The sequence below is a fragment of the Apium graveolens genome, chromosome 2 (assembly GCF_009905375.1).
Source record: "Apium graveolens cultivar Ventura chromosome 2, ASM990537v1, whole genome shotgun sequence".
Classification (NCBI taxonomy): domain Eukaryota; kingdom Viridiplantae; phylum Streptophyta; class Magnoliopsida; order Apiales; family Apiaceae; genus Apium; species Apium graveolens.
This window is the reverse complement of record NC_133648.1, coordinates 209,092,679-209,117,509: the sequence shown is the minus strand read 5'-3', so window position 1 is coordinate 209,117,509 and position 24,831 is coordinate 209,092,679. Positions and strand designations below refer to the sequence as shown.

The 24,831-nt window shown below is 36.1% G+C and overlaps 1 non-coding gene across 1 annotated transcript; it reads right to left on the bottom strand.

The window, feature by feature from the left end:
- Positions 1-567: 567 nt before the first annotated feature.
- LOC141709165 (small nucleolar RNA R71) lies at positions 568-674 on the bottom strand. The gene has a single exon (XR_012569755.1). It is a non-coding gene; the product is annotated as a small nucleolar RNA R71 (small nucleolar RNA).
- Positions 675-24,831: the final 24,157 nt, after the last annotated feature.

Below are 24,831 nucleotides of genomic sequence, written 5' to 3'. Positions count from 1 at the left end.
TTATTTTTTCCGGTTGTGTTTCAGGTACTTTAGCAAGCGTTTATGCAAACTCGTTCTCGTGCTCGTAAGAGGACTTTAGATACAGCTGAGGAGACAGACGAAGTTCTTGATATTCCAGAGAAGTTAGATTTTGAGGATTCGGATTCAGGAACTGAGCAGAAAGAACCAGTAAACATGGGAGATCGTATTGTTCAAGCTGATCCAGCTCTTATGGATTTTTCTCGGCCTAAAATTGATGATATTCAGTCAAGCATCCTTCATCCGGCTATTCAAGCTAACACCTTTGAAATCAAGCCGGGCACTATTCAGATGGTGCAGAATTCTGTTTCTTTTGGAGGAGCGGCAACTAAAGACCCCAACATGCACATAAGGAATTTTGTCGAGATCTGGAGCACTTTTAAGTATAATGGCGTGACTGATGAGGCTATCAAGTTGAGGCTTTTCCCATTCTCACTGAGGGACAAGGCTAAAGACTGGTTACATTCTGAACCAGCTGGGACCATCACTACGTGGCAAGATCTTGCGCAAAAGTTTCTGGTGAAGTTTTATCCGATGGCAAAGACTGCTGCTATGAGAAGTGCTCTTACTCAGTTTGCGCAGCAACCTGCAGAATCTATGTGCGAGGCTTGGGAACGCTACAAGGAAATGTTGAGAAAATGTCCACATCATGGAATGCCGGATTGGATGGTGATCACTGGTTTCTATAATGGTTTGGGGGCCCAATCTCGGCCCATGCTCGATGCAGCAGCTGGAGGCGCCTTATGGGCTAAAAGCTATACTGAGGCGTATAATCTTATAGAGATGATGGCTGCAAATGAGCATCAAAACCCAACTCAGAGGATGACGTCAGGCAAGGTAGCAGGTATTCTGGAAGTTGATGCAGCCACCGCTATTGCAGCCCAGCTCCAAGCGCTATCAATGAAGGTTGATTCTCTGGCTACATATGGAGTTAATCAAATAGCTATGGTTTGTGAGCTTTGTGCAGGTTCTCATGCTACGGATCAGTGTTCTCTTGTCAACGAATTTGTTCAGTATGTGAATAATTATCAGCGACAACAGCAGCCTGTGCCAGCGACCTATCATCCTAACAACAGAAATCATCCAAATTTCAGCTGGGGGAATATTCAGAATGTTATTCAGCCACCATATCAGCAAGGAGTGAGTAAACAGTTTAACCCACCTGGATTCCAGCAGCCACAACAGTATGTTACAAGGCAATCATATCCTCAACAGGGAAGTACAGCTGCACCTACTAGTGCTGATTTTGAGGAACTTAAGCTGTTATGCAAGAGTCAGGCGGTTACATAGAACTTGCCATGCTAGCATAGGATCATGTACGTTGTGCATGATTAGTGGGTAACTCTAACAGTTTTATTTTCCCTATGTAATCAAAAGGAATAACTTGTGCTTAAATCGTTGTGTTGTCAATTTCTATAGACATATAGGAACTCAACATAATTGATGACTATTCAACTTCTATCTTAATTGTGGATGCTTGGTAGAATGGTATTGGTACAATGAAAGTTGGCTTTTATCAGTTTCGTGTTATTCGATTACTATCATCAATGTCACATGCTAAAGGTAATAACAATGGCTATAGAAGGAAGTAATAATGAAGTTGTGATCTCATGAGTGTTTTATTATTGATAAATTGAAGTGTTAGTTAAGTGATTAATTAAGTAGTTAATTGTAGTTAATATTTAATCAACAATTTTAAGTGTTAGTGTCTTAACATTGAGAAGTAATCATACATTGGTGAGTGAGTTTAATTAGAAAATAATTTAGTCTGAGTCTCTGAGGGAACGAACTAGAAAGTATTCTATATTACTTGCGAACACGTATACTTGCGTGAATATTAGCGCGTGTTTTCGCCCTAACATTAATCAAAGAGATTAGAGGGGAGGATGTCATCCAACCAATGAGAAGAGGACAAGGAGGGGAAGATGACATCATAGCATGACATAAGCATGACATGGGAAGAAAGGAAATGTGGTGGATTGTTAACCACACAAAACCAAGGTTAAATTGGTAATTAACCTAAAATAAAACTAATCTAATTCAATCAACCAAGCCAAACATTTCATTTCATCAAAACAAAAAACACAAAACCTCTTATTTCTTCATTGCTCTCGGCTTTTGCCATTTTCAAGTGAAAGAAATTTCAAAACTCAAGATCAAGGCTTCCTAAATTGGTAAGATAATTCCCTAGTCATCCTTATGAATAGTTATGGCTATCTTATGAGTTTAAGCCTTCAATTCTTTCTCAATCTTCTTCAAGAAATCAATGAAGAAGACAATGAATAGTGATTTCAAAGTTTTTAACTTGATTTTTTCTTGTTTTCCTTTAAGATCCAAGCATCCCTAAGACTTCTCAAGGCTTCTTAAGGCTTCCTAGCTACTCCCACCACTTCAAGGAAGGTATATCATCTCCAAACCCTAGATTCCTGTGTATAATAAGATGATTTTGATTGTTATGGTGATATAGTAGCTTAATGCTTGTGGTTTAGAGTTTGGGTTGGAGTGGTAGTGAAATGGAATGGTGAATCTTGTTGTTTTGGTTAAAAGAACTTAAGTATAGTTAAATTCAAGATTAAGCATAAGTATAAATGTTAATATTGAATTTATTGGGTATGTTATGATGTGATAAGGATGGACTTTGGTTGTATGAATGGATTGGGGTTGTTTGGTGATGAATTGGAGTGATATCAAATTGGGTAATCGCGTAAACATAGTCGTCGTAATGTCCGATTTACTTTAGACTGCTTTTGTTCATAACATTTGGACCCGAGAACTCCCTGCTAGATTATGACCATTGCCATGTTTAGATAGTTCATGTTACGAGCTTCGTTTTGATATGTAGTTCGTTTGATTCCGATGTACGGTTTAGGAGAAACGACCATTTTAAGTAACGGCGTTTCGCGAACGAAACTTTTCTCCTCGCCTTACTTTGAAACATAGGTTAAAGACCAAAAAGGGTTAATTAGTGTATGAAACAATTATGGTAAGAGTTTTAGGCAGTTGGTAAGACACTCGCGAAGGAATCGCCTTAAAACTCGTAATGGTTAAATTATTAAAAATGGTGGAGCCGAGGGTACTCGAGTGACTTAAGAGAATCAGTGAGCGCAAAACGAGCGTTAGAGTCTAAGTTGGTTAAAGTATAGATTTACAATTGACTTTGGTTTAATTCCAACTCACATGTTGTTTATAGGTTACCAGACTCGTCCCAAGCCATTAATCACCCCCAGTCACTCAGGCAAGTTTTCTACCCGTTATACTGTTGTTGTGATATATACACTTGTATATGCATTATCTTGTAATAGATGCATGATGGTTATATTAGCAAATTCTTGCGATATATTGTAGCATGTGATATGGTACATATGCATGCCTGTTTCGTATTCTTGCCATATATATCTGTTGGTTCAGTTGATAATACCTATGCTAGAGAATAGCGGTAATTTGCATATACCCTTAGTATAGGGACCCAAAGGTGAAAATATATTCTAAAACCGGGAGTCGAGGATCCCGAGTAGATTTTATATATATATATATTTTATATATATATATGGTAATAGTTTTGAAAACTATTAATCGAATAAGGTTTATTCGATAACTTTATTTTATTAATAAATATTATCTTGAATATTCATTCGAGGACTTATGACTCCTTTATATTATTTATTGAATATTACTTGGATATTCATTTGAGGATGTATGACTCCTTTATTTTATTTAATGAATATTATTTATAATATTCATTCGAGGTATTATGACTCCGCTTATTATTTATTAATATTCTTTATTTTATTAAAGAATAATGTTCAATAATCAAACTTACTTTTGATATTCAAATAAAGATATTACTTTCGTATAAGTATATCTTTGATTATTTACTATTCATTTCAAGTATAAGTTTTCCAACTTCTACCTCAATTATTCTTTATGGGAATATTATTTAAATAATAATATTCAGATAATTCTTTATATTGAGACTGATTTACTTTATTAAATCAGCATTATTCCAAATACTCTTTAAAGTGTTTTCAAGTCTTTAAAATGATTTTCAAAAGTTAGAGCGGATCCCAAAACTCATTTTTATATTTAAGATCTTCCTTTTTCAAAGGGGATTTAAATACTCGCTCAAAACCGGAGGGATCCGGCTATGTGGTGTATTTTATATTCGCAACAAGGTTGCTGTCTTGATAAAAGAGTTTTTGATTACTTACCCAACACTCGGGAAGTAAAATTCTTGGAACAAGTTAATCCATTAACAGGCATCGCCTGGGAAATATCGGTGAGTTTTCCTTTCCAACTAAATTGACTTCTTGGTGGAGCCGTATCAACAAGTTTCTACTTGGGGAAAGTGGGGACGAGCTTTACGTTTCAGAGTCATGGATTTCATCTGAACTAGGAGTGGCGTAAGTGGTCGAGTAGCGCCGGCCCAGCCTTATTATATTGGCCCAAATGGCCTGGAAGTTCCGCTAACGCGGTCCATTCCTTAGGAGTTTAGTGTTCGGTTGACAAGTAAATCCGACAGGTTCTCCTCTACATATAGAAAATGGTGGGGTTGTACTACTACGACTGATCATCGTAAGTGGTCTTCCTGGCGCGGCAAACTCCCGTAATGAGTTCATCATCCATTTGGATAATTCTGCAACACTACCCGTAGCATTTCGATCGAAAGGCTACTAATGGGTGGTTGCCGAAGCATTGACAGGGTCAAATAGTTTTATTGGTGTATCCATTGAATGAAGTATCTCGTAACTTCATTTCTTTTCAAAATATTTCAAAGATCAAATATTTTCAAGTTTTATTTGTGGTCTCATCTATGGGATGACCTCTTGAATCTTATTATACTTTGAACAGTAGTAGTTCAAGTAGATTTCTAAAAATGGTATAAGTATAGTGAAGTAATTGGTAACTTCATCTTCTTTTAAAAACTTATATCCAGTAAGTAATTACCTTACACATGATAAAGGATTCTAGTAAGTATCCATTTAGATACTTGTATTATTGTTATCACTATATATTATCTTGCGAGCTGTAAGGCTCACTCTTGCTTTATTTCTTCATCACACAACAACAGTTAGAAAAGATGGCCAGACTCCAGCAGACCCAGCGCAAGCGCGTGGGAAGCGTCCCGCGTCTTCCCGTTGATGTTGTAGCTGCTATAGCTGCAGAGGTAGATCTATTGATAGATCAGGCATTCTACTTTTGAGAATCAATTATGTATAATTATAACTTGTGGCAGATAATGGCAATTAACTGTAAATTTATCAAGTGATCATTTTGGGTTGTAATAACTTTTAATTGTGGATTCAAGAACTTGTACTTATTTCAATTTCATCTCTGATACTATAACGGGTTGTGGTGTGTGTTAGTGTGGGGTCACAGCATAAGGTTATTTATTATTAATTAAGTGAAGTGATATTGTGGAAAGAAAGACCGTGACGACCCGGATCCCTGACCCCGGATCTGGGGGTGTTACATAATACTTCTCATAATCATGATAAGCATGCTCATAAGAACACTGGTAGATCGAAGATTGTAAGCCCTCCTAAAGCTGGGAAAGTGGCACTTGTCACCAAGCCCGAGAGCAGGTCCGTTGGTGCTTCTGCAAGTGACAAGGAATCAGTCAATGACAAGGCAAAGAATATTAAGTTTGCTAATTCTATTAAGAAATATCCTAAATATTCACATGCTTCTAAGTCTGCTCGACCAAACTTAGTTTGGGTACCAAAGAAAACTTAATTCCCTTTTTTTCAGTGCGTTAAGAAGAAGAAGGTCATGTGGATTCTGGACAGTGGATGTTCAAGGAATATGGCTGGTTATAGAGCCCTGTTATCGAATGTGGTTGAGAAATCTAGCTCGGTGATTAATTTTAGAGATGACAACAATGGTTATACAATAGGATATGGCTGTTTGGAAATTGGTAATGTCATTATTGATGAAATATCTCTGGTTAAAGATCTTATGCACAACCTCCTTGGTATCAGTCAATTTTGTGACAAAGGAAATGAAGTTTTGTTTAATAAGGAGAAGTATTTTGGTCTCTAATCAGAAAAATGAGAAACTCTCTAAATGTAGTGAGAAAGGGTTATTTGTTCGCAGCTGACTGGAATTCTATTGAAGATGGTCAAGTAATGTATTTCTACAATAAAGTTTAACCAGATGAAAGTTGGTTATAACATAATAAGCTCTCCCACTTAAACTTTAAGACCATGAATTATTTGATTAAGAGGGAATTGGCAAGAGGTTTTCCCGAGATGGAATTCAGTCTTGATGGACTTGTGAAGCATGTGAGAAAGAAAAGTTAAAGAGAGCATCACATAAAAAGAAGACAATAACTGACATCATTGAACCACTACAACTCCTTCACACGGATTTATTTGGACCAGTCAATGTCAAATAAGAAATATGGCTTAGTGATTGTTGAGGATCATTCTAGATATACATGGGTGTTACTTCTATATTCAAAGGATGAAATAACTAATATGATTATTGATCACATCAAGAAAATTGGATTTGAAGCTGCAGTGCCTGTTTGTATTGTTAGATCAGATAATAGAACATAATTCAGAAATGTAAAGTTGAATGATTTTTGTACCGATAAGGGCATCTCAAGACAATATTTAACACCAAGGACACCACAACAGAATGGAGTGGTTGAGAGGGAAAATTGAACATTGGTTGAAGCTACAAGGACTATGCTTAATGAAGCCAATCTTCTTACCTAATTCTGAGCTGAAGCAGTTAACACCTCATGATATACTCAAAATAAAACTATGATTAACAAGATGTACGAGAAGACCCCTTATGAGTTACCAACAAGAAACCATCAGTGAAATACTTTCACGTATTTGGAGGAAAGTACTTCGTGCTTAAGGATAATGAACAACTTGGCAAATCTGATATTAAGGCTGAAAAAGGTACCTTTTTGGGCTATTCTCTAGAGTCAAAAGATTATAGGGTATATGTGATTAGTGATGAAAAGGTTGTGGAGATCCTTATGTAACATTTTATGATGCCAAGCTTCCAAGTATTCATAAGAAAAATAGTTGTGTGACCTTGACATAGAAGATCTTTCTGATGATGAAGATAACCCTGAGCTTATTCCATATGGTAATGAAAATGGCAATGATCCTTAGAATTATCATAATACTGACTTAGATTCTGATGGACCAGATGAAACTGATGACAGTGGAAATGTAGAATAGCATAGTCACACTATTTCTGAGACAAGTCCTCAAGTGTCAGATTCTTGAGATCAAGCTGACTATAACTTAAGGGGAGAAAAATAAGAATCACAACAAGGATCCCCTAGTTAGAATGATTAGGATTGGTGAACATGCTAAATCATCAAGAGCTAATTTTCCTAAAGAAATTAGGTGGAATAAATCTCATACTCTTGATTTAATCACTGATAATGCAGAGGCAAAAGTTCAGACTAGAAGAGCTACTATGGACGATTGTCTTTATTCTGGGTTTCTTTCTCAAATGGAACCAAAGAAAGTAGATGAAGCTCTAGGAGATTCAGATTGGGTGACTGCTATGCATGAAGAACTCAATCAGTTCAAGAGAAAGAAAGCGTGGAAGTTTATACCCAGACCTAAAGATACATATGTAATTGACACGAAGTAAGTTTTTAAAATTAAGATTGATAAAGAGGAATTGTTACAAGGAACAAGGCAAGACTGGTTGCTAAAGGTTGTTCTCAAGAAGAAGGGATTGACTATGATGAAACCTTTGCACCAGTTTCTAGATTTGAAGCCATCGGGATGTTTTTAGCCTTTGTAGCACATTTAAACTTTAAAGTATATCAGATGGATGTTAAAAGTGCTTTCCTGAATGGTGAGCTTGAAGAAGAGGTCTACGTGAAGCAACCTCCTAGCTTCGTAGATCCCGAGTTTAAAGATTTTTTCTATTTTCTCTTCAAGGCTCTTTATAATCATAATTAAATGCCAAGAACATAGTATGACACTCTTTCAGAATTTATTCTTAAAATTGGTGTCATTAGAGGAGTTATAGATAAAACTTTGTCATAGATAAGACTTGAAACCATCAGGATATTTTAGCCTTTACAGCAGATTCAAACGTTTAGGTATATCAGATGGATGTGAAAAGTGCTTTCATGAATGGTGAGTTTAAAGCAAAGGTCTACGAGGAGCAGCCCCCTGGCTTCGTAGATCCAGGTACTTGAGAGCACATCGATATAAGGTACAACATCGATATAAGGTATCATTTTATAAAAGAGGATCTAATGAATGATACTGTGAAACTTTATTTCGTTCCCACAACGGATCAAATTTCAGACATTTTCAGGAAGCCAGTTGATGAAGCTATCTTCGACAAGTTGGTTCGTGAACTTGCTATGTTAAATTGTCCTATTAATTGAAAATAGACAAATACAACTTGATGTGGGTAAATAATACCACCCCAAAGATGACGCTTTAAGGGGAATGTAAGTTTACATATCAATTATCATTATATTTCCCCTATTTATAAATCTTTAAAGCTAACTGATTACCATGATTTATATGATATATGGTAATTGGTAAGTAAGTTAGAGTTTTTGAAGCAATATATAATTGGTTTGAATGTTTTCATGTTATATGCTTATATGATGCAAACACTTATAATATTAATGTTTATTCTAGCACAAGTATCTATTATTATCTTCTCTTATTTGCATTCTTATTAGTTGATGATAAATGCTCTTATGGTACTTGAGTTTCTTAAAGGAACATGTGCATCTCTGATTCCTGACCCTCAGTATTTATGCTGTGTTAGGTCTCAATATGTTTGTAGAAGGGGGGTTGAATACAAACAATACCGTTTAATCGAATAAAATGCGGAATAAAAATGTGAAACAAAATTCAAGTTAAATAAAATTATTATTAAACTTGAAAGATGTTACAACAACGGTATCGTTTACAAGGGATTAATCTCAAATCAATTATTACAAATCTAGAATAAATTCAACATGAACTTTTTCTATTTTTGCAATTAAAAGATCAAATGCTAAATGCGATTTGAGATTAAGTTCTAGGGATTTTAATCCGCTAGATTGTTACACAAGAACAAGATAAATAATTCTAGTGGATTGGATTTAACTTTACAATCTAGAATTTTGATCTTGAATAAAGCAGATGAAAAATGAAATGTTGTGCCTTTGTTTTCTGCTTTTGCTCTTGACTTGTGTGTTCTGTATATTGATTGCATGAATGTCTTCTGCTGCTTCTTTTAATCCAACAGTCGAGTAGAATGTACTGGCATGACAATCTCTTTGAACTGGCAAGACAATCAGAATGAACTAGCAAGACTTTCGGTATGACAATCAATTGTCATACCGATTGTCATAGTAGTTCAAAATCAGATTGTCTTACTGAATTAATAATAGATTTTAATGTAATAAAAAATCTGATAAGACAATCCTTTTGAATTAGCATGACTTTCGGTATGACTATTGATTGTCATACCGATTGTCATACTAATACAATCGGTTGTCTTTAAGAATTAATAACAGATTTTAAATCAATTAAAATCCTGAAAACCTTAATATTAATTCTGAATTAATTAATCAATTAATTCAATTAATCAATAAATTAATCTTTGCAGATATAATTTATTTTCTTAATTAAATTATATGACTTAATTAATTAATAGAGAATTAATACTAATCTTGAGCAGCATCCATTCTTCTGAATATCTTCTGAAAATCACTGGAATATATGAATCAATTCCACCACTTCAACGTTGACACTCGATGTACTGTCTGGTTCATGAGTGACTAACTTCCGTGACGTTTCTTCATGTCTTGACTTTGATTTTCTTCAGACTAAATCCTTGTAATTAATTGATACCCTGACGAGATCTCTGTCACTTGATTAAATCCACAATCTTGATTTATATCACTGAGGCTTGATCAATTTCTTGAGCTTCTTCCAGTGAATTAAGTCTTCAAGTCTGTAGATGAATAATGTTTCTTAACCCTTTGACAGATGTTACTTTGTGAGATCTCTCTGACGATAGATCCAATATTTACTTATTACATTCTTATTTGAGTTGAGTTAAATCCTCGAATATACAAATAGGCTATGCCATATGCCTTTCAATCTCCCCCTATTTGATTGTTAGACAATAACAACAAATACCTAGAGGATAACTCAACTAACAAATAAGAAAAAGATATAAACAGTAATGCAAAGTAAATAGCAGAAAAGTTCTGGATTATATTTAACATTTTCCAGATTCCAAAAGAAATTTACAAGTGAATACAAGATAGATGTTCCTCTAGCCTGAACATATAACTAAATTAGACTATCTTGATTCATAAAGCTCTAATCATATTACATTGAGTTTTGAGCTAATTGACTTCAGTTGTCTTCTCTTCTGACTTCACCTTCTTCTAAATCTTGAAGTAACTCTTTGTCAAAGACACGATCCTTTTCTGAAGTAAAGCTTGCTGGTCTGACTGGTTGAACTCCAACTGACTTCAGCTTATTCTTGATCTGATTGTACCTTTTAATATTCTTTTCACAATAAGCTTGAATCAAATCAGCAGCTTGAGTCTTCAACATGGATGAGTATCCAGCAGTTCTTAAATGATGTTCCATCCAGACCAGATGCTTAGCTGAGTAGTCTTTAAGAGATTGTACATCTAGCTGATAGATTTGAAGACAATCAGACTTAAAGAATCTCACCTGATGAGGATTGTTGACCACTTGAGGACTAGCCCTGCTGGCAAACTCTTTAAGCCTTTCTCGAAGAACTTCATTCAATTCTGAGCTTCTTTTTACTTTGTTGAGAAGAACCCAAATCTCTGACAAAGAACGATTCTCAAACAGATGAAGTGACACCTTGAAAGATCCTTCACTCTGACAATATACAAAGATGCTCATCTCATTTAGGGATCTATCAAGAGCAGCTGTGATCCTTGAGACTTCAGTCTTGATAGCATTCATGTACATGTCATTATTAGGATTTGAGATTTCCAGCTTGTCAAGAAGATGTAGGAACTGCCTATCATTGTTAGTGCTCAGCTAAGGCATATCAAGTACTCTCCTAGCTTCATCCCATTTTTCACCAATCTTCAGTCTGACATCTCTTCTCCTTTCTTGAGCTTTAATGTCATGAAGACGTTGCTTTTGAAGAGTTTCTGTTCTCTGTATGTCTTTCCTCATGTCAATGATCTGGGAGACCTTTTTGAGTTCAGCTTCTTTTCTTTTCATCTCTGACTGCTGCTGCTGAAACTCTTTCTCAAAGATAGGATCCACTGTAGCTTCCTCTTCCCATTCTCCAAAATCACTTTCCTCTTCAGCTTCAAATAAACCATCTTTATCTTCCAAGACTGGTTCAGTGGGAATGTCAAAAATATCAAAGTCATCCTGTTCTCCACTGTAGTAGACATCATCAGCCTTTCCTTTGTCTCCAGCAGAGGTATCTTTTTCTTTCCCCTTTCCACTACTCTCTTTCTTCTCCCCCTTAGTTGAGGGATCCTCTACGGACTTTCCCTTAGATCCTCCATGACCTCCATCACCTCCCGAGCCTGAGCCTCCACCAGACGGCCCTTCAAAGTAAGTCCTTTGTTCATCATTGGGACAGTGAGAATTTTTGATCATGTAGTACAGGTGCTTCATCCCTTCATTCAGATGTTCCATACCTGTCTCTATCTTCCGAAATCTGGAGGAATCCAGTGAATGATTCATTTCAACCAAATCTTCAAGAGAAGTCATCCTTGTATGTAGAGAGCAGAAGTTAGAAATGTCATCAGATGATAAAGTTGGAGTTTCCTGAATGGAATTGAGCTTTGGTGTGACAGTGTTCTTGAGATCTGAGATATCATTTCTTATGAGTGCCAGCTGATTGTTGACAGAGGTCGAAGAAGAAGACCGTTCAACCACTTGTGCTTTGAATGCTTGAGCCTCAGCTTGGCTTTTAGCAAGTTCTTGTTTTAGAGCAGCAATTTGAGCTAACAGGTTTTCAGTATTTATGTCTGTGTGTGCTCTCACCTGAATTTCACTCGTGTTTGGTTCACTCACCTCACGTGCTTGTGTTTCTCTCAATATAATTGCTCGTGAGGAGTCTTCCTGTTGCTGTTCTTCTGTACCTGCAGTTAAAATCACCATAGCCTCTTCAAGATAGGTCAGTGGTGGTGCAATGGGAATTCGCGAGTCCTGATCCTCAGTCAAACCTATCATTTCATGTGAAATAGATGTTTGAATTGCTTCAGGGATAGATTGACCGAGTTGCCCTCCACTTTCTCCAGATAAATCTGCGAGTGGAGAATCCCGTGAGGGAGCCAGAGGTGTTTGATCTGGGAGGGGAGAAAATGACTCTATTAAGGGTGGCTGAGAGTCAGATTTTCCCTCAGAAGCATGTGACTGCTCTTCTGCTGTAACTATGGCAGGCACTGTAACAGACTCTATGTGCACTCCTTGCTCTGTGTCCTGAGTATCATCTGTGGATATGTATGGTTCCATTGTGAGTAATGGAATTGTGCTTGACTCAGTACAAGATGTCATGGCCCTATGGCGAATTTCAATAGATTCATCCTGTTGAGAGAATGTCTCTAGTAACTGTTCATTGGCCATTTCAAAGTCCATGTCCTGTTGGGAGGACAAGGATGGGCTTTCAGATGCCTCAGTATAAGTTCTTCTTTTCTTTGAAGGAGGCAGAGCTGAGGGTTCACTCACATTTAACAATGCACTACTTCCTATTAATCTTCTGGGTAACATTTTAGACAGTGGGGGAGAGGTTGAGATAGGTTGAGACTCTGTGTTTGGCTCTATGACCTGGGATTGAAACTGTGGTTCTACAACTTCATGGTCAGTCCTATCGACCACTGGGGGTCTTTCAACAGAATTAGGAATGGAGTGAGAGTGAGGAATTACTACCTGTAAAGGAAGAGCATCTGATGTTGGAGGAGCCTGGGTGGCTTGAACCACTGGAGGTTGAGGTAGCTGTTCATGACCGGGAAGATTGAAAATAGGTAAGGGAATATAAGTGGCCATGAAAGCAGATACAAGTACTGGAACTTGCATGAATTTGAAGGTTGTGTCTTGGCGGGTGTAAATCTTTTTGCTTACGGGAGGGGGTTCGGTTACTGCGGAGTTAGCAAAAAGGGTTTTGTGCTCAGGTGTGAGAAGATGATCTGCTATAAGCATGAGAAAACGAGGATAGTAACATGATACCCTACGATTTGTAGAATGATCACGTAAAGCAGTAGTGAGACGTCTCAAGAGAATGGGAAAAAGTAGTTTGCCAAAATTGATCCTTTGATTGAAAACAACCGCAAGACCAATATACTGCAGAGTGGAAGTGATGTTGTGAAAGTTGGATTTAGTGCAGTTGGCAAACACTTTAGAAAGTGTATCGAAGAAAATATCCCATTCAGACACCAAATTGGATTTAGAAAGTTTGGTTAAATTGATCACCCCCTGATAGTGAATAGCATGGAAAAAGTTTGTGATATCATTTTCAGAGGGTAAATTACAGAAATTGTCCAATGGAAAATTTAACGCTTGATTGACTACTGTTTCATCAACCACATACTGTGTGTTTGCCACGGTGAATGAAAAAGATTTTGAATCATCGGCCACAGTAGAGGTTGTGCATATCAGTCTAAGCAGATCGATATTTAAAATCACATTTGATTTAATAGCAGAGCTAACAATCGAATGGTCATTTAAAAATCTAATCCAAGGCTTAAATTTTTCCACATCACATTTTTCTGGATTAAAATAACCAACCTGATTATGTGCGACAATTTGGAAATTGAGAGCCATTTAAAATAATAATAAGACACACACTTTCAGAATTTTAAGAATAATATTAAGAAAATTTGAATTAGTTAAATTAATTTAATAATTCGAATTAAATTAATTATAATCGAAAAATTTAGACAGAAATGTATCTCGTTAAAATTCTTAACTCACAAACGCAGATTTGAAAAGCCAAAAGACACAAAACAGAAATTAAAATTAAAATCAAAAATACCCAAAATCAACAAACACAATGATTCGAAAAAAAAATTTGAAAAAAATTTGGTAGCACTCCTGTATGTATATATATGTAAGTATATATCACAGGAGTGATGATTTAGATTGCTGAGTAAAAATTCGAGCAAAGGAGATCAATGGCAGTTGAATTTGTTTTTGGTCGAAGAGAGAGAAGAGATAAAAAAGAAGGAAACTGTTGGAATTTTTTTTTTTTTTTTGAAAAACAAAGAAAATGAACTGATGAAACTTAAAACACACACAAAAACAGGTTAAGTAGTATAACTGGTATGACAATCGGATTGTCATACCGATTGTCACACCAGCTTAAAGACAAAAAAAAAACAAAACAAATAAAAATAAATAACTGGTATGACAATCTGATAGTCATACCGATTGTCATACCAGTATAAAATAAAAGGAAAATAATTATATATAAGGTTTATAACTGGCAAGACAATTGATAGTCATACCGATTGTCTTGCCAGTATAAAGCTATACTGATAATCATAATAAACAAAATTTAACCTGAAATGACTTTCAGCAAGACAATTTCAATTGTCTTGCCGATTGTCATATCAGCTTTAAACACAGAAACACACATATATATAAATATGTACTGAAATAAAGACTTATATAACTTAGTAAAAATTCAGAAAATATTTACAAAATTAAAATAATTAAAATATTTCAGAGATAATAATATTTTCAGTCCAAAAATAGATTTCTTTTGAATTTTAACAAATTAAATTCATAGAAAAATATTTTTAGAGAAAATAAAATATTCTGAGACATTAAAATTAACAATTTGAGTAAATAAATAAGATAAGATAATAAAAATTACATAGAAATAAGCAAGAAATATGATAAAATGATAAAATAAATTTGCAAATGAATTTTTCATTTATGAAAAATTCATTTGTAAATTCATTCAAGAACAGATCTCAGATATTAATTAAATTAATCACTAAAACTATTCAACATGCCCAATTTACCAACTAATCTGGTAAATGTGGATTCATCAAGTGGTTTAGTGAAAATATCTGCTATTTGTTCTTCTGTTGGAACAAAAAATAGTTCAACAGTACCATTCATGACGTGCTCTCTAATAAAATGATACCTGATGTCAATGTGTTTTGTCCTCGAGTGCTGCACAGGGTTGTTGGTGATGGCTATTGCACTTGTATTGTCACATAAAATAGGAATTTTGTTCAATACAGAGCCATAGTCTCGTAGCTGGTTCCTAATCCACAAGATCTGAGCACAGCAGCTTCCAGCAACAATATATTCAGCCTCGGCCGTTGAGTTGGAAACTGTTTGCTGTTTCTTGCTGTACCATGAGACTAGCCTGCTTCCTAGGAATTGACAACTCCCTGAGGTGCTTTTCCTATCAACAACACTTCCTGCGTAATCTGAATCTTTATATCTAACAAGGTTAAAACCAGATTCTTTAGGGTACCAAATACCTAGATTTGGTGTTCCCTTAAGATATCTTAAGATTCGTTTAACAGCAACGAGATGAATATCTCTAGGATCCGCTTGGAACCTTGCACATAAGCATGTAGCATACATAATATCTTGTCTACTTGCAGTAAGATAGAGTAACGAGCCAATCATACCTCTGTAGCTTCTGACATCTACCTTAATGGAGTTTTCACATGGTCCAAGCTTGACAGCTGTAGTTGATGGAGTCCTTGCTGATGCAGAATCCTCTAGATTGTACTTTTTGAGGAGTTCCTTGAGATACTTGGATTGACAAATAAATGTTCCATCTAACCTTTGATTTACTTGTAATCCAAGAAAGAACTTCAGCTCTCCCATCATGCTCATTTCAAACTTGTTGTGCATTAACTTAGCAAATCTCTTACAGAGATTATCATTAGTAGACCCAAATATTATATCATCCATATAGACTTGGACTAATATAGTATCATTCTTATGTTTTTTAGAAAAGAGAGTTTTGTCTATGACACCTCTAATAAAGCTATTTTCAACAAGAAATTCAGAGAGAGTGTCATACCATTTTCTTGGAGGCTGTTTGAGCCCATAGATAGCCTTGAAAAGAAGAAGACAAAATCTAAATGATCCGGATCTTCAAAACCAGGAGGTTGCTCTACATATACCTCTTCATCCAGCTTTCCATTCAGAAAGGCGCTCTTGACATCCATTTGATAAACTTTAAAGTTTGAGAATGCTGCGAATGCCAAAAATATCCTGATGGCCTCAAGTCTAGCCACTGGAGCATAGGTTTCATCATAATCAATGCCTTCAGCTTGAGAATACCCTTTTGCTACCAGTCTTGCCTTGTTTCTTGTAACCACACCATCTTCATCTAGTTTATTCCTGAATACCCACCTAGTACCAACAGCTTTCTTGTGTGTAGGTCTAGGTACCAGTTTCCAGACTTGTTGACTTTCAAACTGATTGAGCTCATCTTGTATAGCAATCACCCAATCTGGATCAGTTAGTGCTTCTTCAATCTTCTTAGGTTCCATCTCAGAAAGAAAACCTGAGAACAGACACTCATTTTGAGTAGCACGTCTAGTTCTGACTCCAACATCTGGATCACCAATAATCAACTCAAAAGGATGAGCTTTATTCCAGACAGTCTGTCTTGGAAGATTTGATCTTGATGATTCGCCTTGAAATTCATTGGGATGTTGTGTCCTACTAGATGATCCTTCAGCATCTCCCCCTGAGTTGTTGCCATGTTGACTTTTAGATTCTCCGTCAGTAGCAGTGGTATCTCCATTGTTGCCAAAGTTTCCATCACTATTACCTTGAGTATCATCATGATTAACAGGTTCTTCACCAGCAACAACCTCAGGTTCTTGACCATGTTCTGATTCTGAATCTGACATATCATCAAACTTCAGTTTCTCAGAAGGATCTTCAGTTTGGATACTAGGGAGTTTAGTATCATCAAATGTAACATTGACACTTTCAGTTACTTTGTGTTGATCAATGATATACACTCTGTATGATCTTCTTCCATATCCAACAAAAATACCCTCATATGCCTTTGCCTCGAACTTACCACGACGATCATCTCCATCCTTGAGCACGAAGCATCTGGCACCAAATACATGAAAGTATTTGATAGAAGGTTTCTGTTCATTCAAAATCTCATTAGGAGTTTTCATGAAGTCTTTGTTGATTAGAGTTCGATTCTGAGTATAACATGCAGTATTGACAGCTTCAGCCCAAAAGTACATTGGAAGATCTGATTCACTTAACATCGTTCTTGCAGCTTCAATCAATGTACGATTCTTCCTTTCTACCACTCCATTTTGCTGAGGGGTTCTAGGAGCTGAAAATTATATGGTAATCCCTTTGTCTGTACAGAATCCATTGAGAAGTGAATTCTTGAATTATGTTCCATTATCTGACCTTATTGCTCTAACAGGGACGTTAGAATCTAACTCAATCATCTTAATATGATCAATCACAACTTGTGGTGTTTCATCCTAAGAGTGTAGAAATAAAACCCACGTATACTTGGAATAGTCATCAACTATCACAAGACAGTAACACTTCTTTGACATCGAAAGGACATTAACTGGTCCAAATAAATCCATGTGCAATAATTTCAGAACACCAGTTATGAAAGATGTGTCAGTGCCTCTGTGACTTACTTTCTTTGACTTTCCTTTCTGGCAAGCCTCACATAGTCCTTCTGGAGAGAATTCCAGCTGAGGCAGACCTCTTACCAATTCTCTTTTTACAAGAGAATTCATTGTTTTGAAATTGAGATGAGAAAGTCTCTTGTGCCATAGCCAACTCTCATCTGACGATGCCTTTGTATAGAAACAATTGACTTCAGGATTGCTTCCAGAGTTCATGTCAGCTATGAACAGATTTCCTTTCCGGATTCCCATTAAGGAGGGTTTTTCACTTTTCTTGTGCAGAATCTGACACTTCAGCTTGTCGAATAAAACATTGTAGCCGTTGTCACAGAACTGACTAATGCTAAGCAGATTGTGTTCAAGTCCTTGCACAACATACACATTTTCAATGATAACATTTCCAGCTAGCAAACAGCCATATCCCTCCGTTAAACCTTTGCTGTTATCTCCAAAGGTAACCACTGGGCCAGCTTTCTCAACCACATTTGATAGCAGGGCTCTATCTCCGGTCATATGTCTTGACGATCCGCTGTCAAGAATCCACACTACCGGTTGTACCTGTTTAATGCCCTGCAATACAAATAGATTAGACCTTCTTCGGAACCCAAGCTTGGCTGGGTCCGGCATACTTGTAAAATTGGCCTTTATCAGGCAAAACAACATTCTTAATTTTAATATTCTCAATGTTCTCAATGATTGAACATTTGACCTTGTGAACAGCCTTGACAGATTTCTGTTTAGGCTTAGGCACAAATGTCTCATTTCTAGCTTTAGGAGGACTAGCAGTCTTAGACCTATCATGCTTTCTATTATTCACATGCTGACGAGGAGTAGTCTTATCATTAGAAACATGCTTACCATTAAAATAAGCATACATCAGATTAAAAGCACAAGACATACAATCAGGAACACCACATGCTTTATGAGAGGGATTAACAATAGGCAACTTATGCATGGTAGACATGGCATTTGTGTTATCCAACTCATGTGTGTCTGAGTTAGTCTCAGTTGCTTTCACAACCTTGACTGGAACTTTTGACACACTTGACTTGGAGACAGCTTTCTCATTAGCATTATCTTCAGCACGGATTTCTTCTTGAATAATAAATGAGGTCTCATCAAATGGTTCAGCAATTGATTCTTTATAGAGGGGTTCATCAACACCCTTAAGCACATGTGGTACTTCCCTTCCTTTAGCACAGACATGAGGAGGGGAGTTTATGCCTAATTTTCCAATAGCAGCATTGTAATCATAACCTATTCCAGATGTTTGATTAACAGCTTGCTTATTGTAAAACTCTTTGGACTTCGAACAAGAATTAAAGTAAGCTTTAACCTTAGCCTCAAGACTGGTGATCTTGTCTTTGAGAATAGTTTCAAGTTGTCTATAACAGTCAACTCTATTCTCTAAAAAAGATACTTGTTCTTTTAATTTATCTTGATTAATGTGCACAAGTCTTAATTCATTGACCTCTTTCTCAAGGTCTTTGATTTGTTGATTTAACAATTCATTATCACGACGAGCACAATCTAAGGAACCTCCTAGATGATAAACTAATTCAGCATCAGTAAATTTTACCTCTCTTCTTGACGATGAGGTGTTTGCATCACTAGCCATGAGAGTAAGATTCCCAACTTCTTCATCTTCACTGTCAGTATCATCCCAGCTTCTTCCCTTTGCCAAGTAAGCCCTTTCAGATTTACTCTTCTGATTAGAATCGTAAGAGTTCTTCCTAACTTGTTTTGGCTTCCTGCATTATGTGGCAAAGTGTCCCAACTCATTGCAGTTGAAGCATCAAATGGTGCTTCGATCAACCATCCATGTTTTATACCCACCACTGCTGGTGTTAGAGGATGAAGATCCACCTTTTTGGAATCTGTTGTAGTTGGACTTGTACTTGAACTTGGGATTCCTTTTGAATCTGACATTTGAGAATCTCTTGACAATCAGGGCCATTGACTCATCCTCCAATTGCTCCAGTTCTTCCAAGGAATAAAAATCATCTCCTGATTGATTTGTAGTAGGAGGATCAAATTCTGCTACTATCACATTATCTTCAACCTTGGAAGACTGTACCATTCTTTCTGACTGTTGAGATTGTTGTTGATATTGTGGTTGTTGTTGTTGTTCATCAGCTACTAGAGCAGTAGACGTGCTGACCACTCTTCCTTTCCCGTAAACTTCCTTCTGCTGAATCTGCTCCAACTCATAAGTCTTTAACACACCATAGTGCCTATCCAAAGAAATCTCACTCAGATCTCTTGCTTCTCTTATGGCAGTGATTCTATGTTCGAGATGAGTTGGCAGTGTTAAAAGGAACTTTTTGTTGACCTCCCTGATGGAATAGTATTTACCACTAATGTTCAAGTTGTTGATCAATGCATTGTACCTCTCAAACACTTCAGTGATTCCTTCTCCTGGATTGGATTTAAAGTATTCATACTCAGAGGTTAGGATTTCTAACTTGTTCTCCCTAACTTCCTCTGTGCCTTCATTAATAACCTCAATAGTTTCCCAGATATGTTTGGAATCTTTACAATTCATCACATGTCTATTCATCAAGGGATCAAGGGAATCTACTAAAATTAATTGAAGGCTAGCATCCAGGGAGGCTTCTTCTATTTCAGCAGGAGAGAAATCCTCAGGAATTTTCACATAAGTTCTCGCTTTGGTGATCACCACATCATTTTCTATTACCTCTAGTTCAATAACCATAGGAATTTTTGGACCCTTCTTTAACACTTGCAGATATTTGGGATTAGCAACTTGTAAAAACAGTAGCATCTTCTTCTTCCACATAATATAATTTTCTTTATCGAAAAGTGGAATTTTAACGGTTCCAACTTTTTGTGTAGTCATTATGAATTTTTTGAGTGAATAAAAAATTCAAGGAGTGAAAGAAACACAAAAGTCTAGGATCTTGATTTGTACGTTAATCACAAGGCTCTGATACCAATTGTTAGGTCTCAATATGTTTGTAGAAGGGGGGTTGAATACAAACAATACCGTTTAATCGAATAAAATGCGGAATAAAAATGTGAAACAAAATTCAAGTTAAATAAAATTATTATTAAACTTGAAAGGTGTTACAACAACGGTATCCTTTACAAGGGATTAATCTCAAATCAATTATTACAAATCTAGAATAAATTCGACATGAACTTTTTCTATTTTTGCAATTAAAAGATCAAATGCTAAATGCGATTTGAGATTAAGTTCTAGGGATTTTAATCCGCTAGATTGTTACACAAGAACAAGATAAATAATTCTAGTGGATTGGATTTAACTTTACAATCTAGAATTTTGATCTTGAATAAAGCAGATGAAAAATGAAATGTTGTGCCTTTGTTTTCTGCTTTTGCTCTTGACTTGTGTGTTCTGTATATTGATTGCATGAATGTCTTCTGCTGCTTCTTTTAATCCAACAGTCGAGTAGAATGTACTGGCATGACAATCTCTTTGAACTGGCAAGACAATCAGAATGAACTAGCAAGACTTTCGGTATGACAATCAATTGTCATACCGATTGTCATAGTAGTTCAAAATCAGATTGTCTTACTGAATTAATAATAGATTTTAATGTAATAAAAAATCTGATAAGACAATCCTTTTGAATTAGCATGACTTTCGGTATAACTATTGATTGTCATACCGATTGTCATACTAATACAATCGGTTGTCTTTAAGAATTAATAACAGATTTTAAATCAATTAAAATCCTGAAAAACCTTAATATTAATTCTGAATTAATTAATCAATTAATTCAATTATTCAATAAATTAATCTTTGCAGATATAATTTATTTTCTTAATTAAATTATATGACTTAATTAATTAATAGAGAATTAATACTAATCTTGAGCAGCATCCATTCTTCTGAATATCTTCTAAAAATTACTGGAATATATGAATCAATTCCACCACTTCAACGTTGACATTCGATGTACTGTCTGGTTCATGAGTGACTAACTTCCGTGACGTTTCTTCATGTCTTGACTTTGATTTTCTTCAGACTAAATCCTTGTAATTAATTGATACCCTGACGAGATCTCTGTCACTTGATTAAATCCACAATCTTGATTTATATCACTGAGGCTTGATCAATTTCTTGAGCTTCTTCCGGTGAATTAAGTCTTCAAGTCTGTAGATGAATAATGTTTCTTAACCCTTTGACAGATGTTACTTTGTGAGATCTCTCTGACGATAGATCCACTATTTACTTATTACATTCTTATTTGAGTTGAGTTAAATCCTCGAATATACAAATAGGCTATGCCATATGCCTTTCATGCTGGAATAAGTATGCAGTATAACTAGATATAGTTGTGATACTTCATGTCAGGTGTATAGTATAATTGGTTAAGACTTGTTAATTGCTTGTCTTGTTCTAATCCTGGCATGACTAGTTAATTCTTAATCCTATTTTACTGTGATCTTAACTCAGATTGCCTAATTTCAATCTTGTTAGTTTAGAATAAGTTCTTATCACATCTCCATATTTCATAAAATTAAGTTATACGGTTAGATCGAATAAGCCCTTTCATGCCTCGTATTTCTGTGAACTAGAGAATCAAGACAAAAAACGTAGTTCTGATCTGTGGGGTGAAGCCCCTTTTATAGATGTTAGGAGTCCTTGAATTGGACTGAAATTTAGAGACTTGGTGGGCAAGTCTCTGAATTAGAATGAACTTTGGAATCCTAAGAGGTAGGAAACCGATTCCTTATCCGATGAGGTTCCTTGGAGGCCAATCTTCAAGGAATTGTATCCTTTACTGGTCTTTATTTATTAGCTGATTTATCCCTTATTAATTAACTACGAAATTAATTAATATTTAGGATTTTGGGCCCTTTCTAATGGGCTTAGCTGTCAACCCAATTCTGGTATAATTAATGCGATATTAATTATGCAGTCAGGGTTTATTTTATTTCTTATCATTTACCCCCAACTTCTAGGAGATCGTAAAAGACCTCGTAGAAGTTAAGTTCATTTGTTCCCTTATAGGGTATCGTTTTTCCGTAAAGTGTGGAGCGACCTACACATTTACAACGATTTGCCTTGTACGCGGCTTCAGGGTTGTTTTGAAACTTCCCCACTACTTTTTTTTACCTTTATTCCTATTAATTAGGAATTTTCTGGTATTTTTCCCTTAATTTCTGGGTTTTACAGGAATTTTTCTTTAATTTTCAGAACTTTCAGTAATTCCCTTAACTTACTGGATTTATCCTTAATTTCTAGGATTTTTCCTTAATTTTTAGGAACTTTTCCCTAATTTTCAGAATTTATCCTTAATTTTTGGACTTATTCTTAATTTTCCAGGAATTTCTAGTAATTTTCCATAATTTCTGGAAATTATTCCTTAATTTCCAGAAAACATTCATAATTTTCTGATATTTCTTGAATTTTCTGAATTTTTTTCTCTCCTTTCTTTCTTTTTCTCTTCTTCTCTTTTTTTAACCCATTTTCGACCATGAATACTTTCGGTCAGGATCCTGTCGAATAAGCTTCCAGTTTGCTCTGGTCGAAAGCTCTGTCGAGCAGAAACAGTCGATCAGGACTCCTCACCCATTTTGGTCAGGATTTTATCCGAGGTTCCTGTTCTGACCGAATTAGCCCCCTATTTTTCCTGATCGTGGGGAATTTCGAGCAGAAATTTTTGGTTAGGATTTCTGACCGATTTTGGTCAGGAATTGTGTTTGACTCTGACTCTTCTGACCCAATTAGCGCCCTGATTAGCCTTATTGACAACTTTTTGGGTCAGGATCATTCGACCAGAATCCTGACCTATTTTGGTCAGGATCTTTCTTTTTGTTGAATTTTTGACCGAATAAAAGGCCATTATTTCCTGATCATGGATTATTTCAATCTTGAGGTTTCGACCAGAAATTCAATAAGAATCCTGATCGAATTGGGTCAGGATTTTTTAAGGATAATAATATATATATTGTGGATTTTTGGGCCTTCTTATTTGGGCTCTCATCGTTTGGGCCTATTGCTGGGATTTCATCTTTTTGTGCCCTTTGCTGTGCTTTCCAGGTTTTATTTTTTATCATTGTTGGACCTCAACCATGGGCTTTCCTTTGGGCCCTTAATTTCTTTGGGAAATTCTAGACCTGGGCCCAGTTACTGGGCTTACATTATTCTTTAGGCCCAAAATATTTGGGTTTTCACACATATTCATTTATATATTTTCTGTCTAACCTGTTTCTGGAATCTTCCAGAATTTGGGCCCAATTATGTTGGGATGGGCCTTTATCTTTTGTGGACCATAAAATCCAAATTCCAGAACATTCTGGAATTCCGAAGCATTTTCTACGTTTATCAAGTTCTACTCTCGGATTTTTCTGGATTCTTCCAGGAAATTCCATTTTTTGGCCCAAATGGGCTTTTGACAGACCCATTTGCTGGTTTGGGAGGCTATATAAGAGTGGAGGGGGAGTGTGATTTCACTCACACTTCTCATTTCACCCTCTACCTCTCACTTTCATTCTTCAAAGCTCTATCCTCTCTCCAGCCTTCAAGTTTTTTCTCTGATTAAGAGCCAGCCTTTTCCGGCCACCCTTCTTCTCCTTCCAAAGCTTCCAAGCTATCTTCTATCTCCATCAATGGCGGATAAAAGTTCTGAGAGAGCGGCTAAGATCGCTTCTACTTCAAAACGAGGTAACGATATCGAAATCCGCTTTTCTTATATGTCATTGTTAGACATGATTAACACTAGGGGGATGAATACCCTTCTAATGCACATATGGATTCATTTAATTATTCTAACACATGGCACAACATAGATTTTTATAAAATGAACACACTTTATAATGTTCGTCCCCCTATTAGGATAGTTCCCGCTGATGGTGGTGATCGTACTTGCCACTGGAAGCCCGACACTCTATTCATTTATGCAGATGCCCTTAACGTTGGGCTTAGTTTCCTTTCCATGATTTCATTCTTGTCTTACTAGAAGACTTACAAATTAATTGTCAGCTTCCTCCTAATGCTTGGAGAAACATTCTATATTTCATGGTCTCATGTCTCAGGAGAGGTTTCCCTTTGTCAATAGCAGTCTTTAGGAAAATCTTTCAGTGTTACAATAGTTCTCAAAACACTTATGGTTGGGTCTATATTAGATAAAGGCCCAAATATAAACATATATTTAACAATGCTTCCATCCCCGACAATAACCAACACTGGAAGAGTAATTTTATCGGGCTAAGGT